The 2,784-nt window shown below is 37.2% G+C and overlaps 1 protein-coding gene across 1 annotated transcript in view; it reads left to right on the forward strand.

Moving 5' to 3' along the window:
- Positions 1-202: 202 nt before the first annotated feature.
- The window catches only part of LOC107729003 (dihydropyrimidinase-related protein 5), a 19,033-nt gene continuing 16,451 nt past the window's right edge, over positions 203-2,784 (forward strand). The window contains exon 1 of the mRNA XM_016539354.1: positions 203-268. The gene's annotated coding sequence lies outside the window, so the exon portion shown is untranslated. The remainder of the gene's footprint in view (positions 269-2,784) is intronic.

A 2,784-nucleotide genomic window follows, 5' to 3' on the forward strand; every position in this document is an offset into this window, starting at 1 on the left:
TATGCCAATGACTAGACTTGTTGATAATAAAAACCTCAAACATCGCAATTCTCACGTGTTTTTTTTTTATTTTATTTTTTTTAAAGACGCTACATTTGTAACATTAACAACAAAACTTACTAATGTTGTGAGTTTGTGGCTAGTTGTCACTTTTACTGCCAGTTTTTTTTCCCAGCCTCTCATTGGTCCTCTCGTCTGTCAATCAAAGAGTGGGCGTGTCGGAGCGGGAGCACAACAGGAGCAAACACATCAGATACCTTCGCTTACGGTACGTCAGCGTTTTATAATTAATATAACACAATTTGCGCTCATCTGAGTCTGTTTTAGCCTCGTCCGTGTGAAATACGTATGCAACGTGTAATATGTATGATATGTAATATTTTGGGTTTATTTGTCGGTTTTGTAATTTATTTATTTTTGTGGCTTTTTTGTGTTCTAATGTTATGCATTTAAAGGCAGCTCTGGCAGAACGAGAGAACTGTTTGATATTAATAATATTAGAGCATTCTTATAATAAGAGTATAGGTTTAAACAGGCCTGTTGGGCTAATATTATAATGCAGGTAATATATGATAATATAATGCTAGAGATGGAGGCATAGAGGAAAAGAGAGATGCTGATAGTTATAGAGCCACAAACGTGTGGAAACACCACCCTCATCTTCATCATCCTCCTCTTCCTCCTCCTCTGTGTGTCTGTGTTTGTTTTGAAGGCTGTTCCACAGATTATTGTCTTTATATGTGAGGCTAGAAAACTAAATAATCAGTGTGTTATCGTCCAAAACCAGCTCTGTTGTGCTTAAATTCAACACTGATTAGACAGATAGCACAGAGAAACAGCTGAAGAATAGAGTAGAATAGAATAGAGGAACATGTTGTGTACAGCTATGAAAAACAGTTGCTTAAAATACAGGACTAAACCGGCTAACAAAAATATATTTTTTGTACTCTAAAGCAATATTAAACGCGTTCTGGGTTTTTAACTACCCAGCCAAATTTTAATTATTAAAAACCGCCAAGTAAATAAAGGAAGGTATGAGCAAACACATCAGATACCTTCGCTTACGGTACGTCAGCGTTTTATAATTAATATAACACAATTTGCGCTCATCTGAGTCTGTTTTAGCCTCGTCCGTGTGAAATACGTATGCAACGTGTAATATGTATGATATGTAATATTTTGGGTTTATTTGTCGGTCTTGTAATTTATTTATTTTTGTGGCTTTTTTGTGTTCTAATGTTATGCATTTAAAGGCAGCTCTGGCAGAACGAGAGAACTGTTTGATATTAATAATATTAGAGCATTCTTATAATAAGAGTATAGGTTTAAACAGGCCTGTTGGGCTAATATTATAATGCAGGTAATATATGATAATATAATGCTAGAGATGGAGGCATAGAGGAAAAGAGAGATGCTGATAGTTATAGAGCCACAAACGTGTGGAAACACCACCCTCATCTTCATCATCCTCCTCTTCCTCCTCCTCTGTGTGTCTGTGTTTGTTTTGAAGGCTGTTCCACAGATTATTGTCTTTATATGTGAGGCTAGAAAACTAAATAATCAGTGTGTTATCGTCCAAAACCAGCTCTGTTGTGCTTAAATTCAACACTGATTAGACAGATAGCACAGAGAAACAGCTGAAGAATAGAGTAGAATAGAATAGAGGAACATGTTGTGTACAGCTATGAAAAACAGTTGCTTAAAATACAGGACTAAACCGGCTAACAAAAATATATTTTTTGTACTCTAAAGCAATATTAAACGCGTTCTGGGTTTTTAACTACCCAGCCAAATTTTAATTATTAAAAACCGCCAAGTAAATAAAGGAAGGTATCAAAATCTTGAAAGAATAATCAGACGCTGGGGGCGTGTCCGCCGGCGCCGAAACCACGCCCACTCGCGGGAAGGCTGACGTCTCTCTCAACTAACAAATACAAATACATTTAAATATGGAGACCGAGCTGTTTTGTAAATTAGATTATTGTCTTTATATGTGAGGCTAGAAAACTAAATAATCAGTGTGTTATCGTCCGAAACTTGCTCTGTTGTGCTTGAATTCAACACTGATTAGACGGATAGCACAGAGAAACAGCTGAAGAATAGAGTAGAATAGAATAGAGGAACATGTTGTGTACAGCTATGAAAAACAGTTGCTTACAATACAGGACTAAACCGGCTAACAAAAATATATTTTTTGTACTCTAAAGCAATGTTAAACGCGTTCTGGGATCAGACGCGGGGGGCGTGTCCGCCGCGCCGCCGAAACCACGCCCACTCGCGGGAAAGCTGCCGTCTCTCTCAACTATCAAATACAAATACATTTAAATATGGAGACCGAGCTGTTTTGTAAATTATCGCTACCAGGTAATATGCATTTATGTGATGAAGGCATAGCTAGCTTGAAAACTGTAAGCTGTAATAACTAACGGTAATGACAGTAACTCGCACACCTCTGATGCTAATGCACTCTAGTTATTATAGTGTTAGGGGCGGGGCCATGCTAATTGTACTAATTAATACTAACAATACTAATTTCACAAACATTATGGGAACGTCACTTTTGAACATTCTTTGAAGCAAGTAGTAACATTTTCTTTAAAAAAACGTTGGACGAACATTCAGCTGAAACATTTCGTGCTAACGCTTTGAGAACGTTGTTAAAGATTAGATAACTTCTAGATAGATTAACCTTGCTGGAAAAACGTTTGTTCAGAACATTGAGAGAACCTTGCTGGAACGTTCTGAGGGGCTGTTCACACAGAATGCGTTTTTCCGTTCCAATGT

This window comes from Sinocyclocheilus rhinocerous, unplaced genomic scaffold, assembly GCF_001515625.1.
Source record: "Sinocyclocheilus rhinocerous isolate Xijiao unplaced genomic scaffold, SAMN03320098_v1.1 scaffold2682, whole genome shotgun sequence".
NCBI lineage: Eukaryota > Metazoa > Chordata > Actinopteri > Cypriniformes > Cyprinidae > Sinocyclocheilus > Sinocyclocheilus rhinocerous.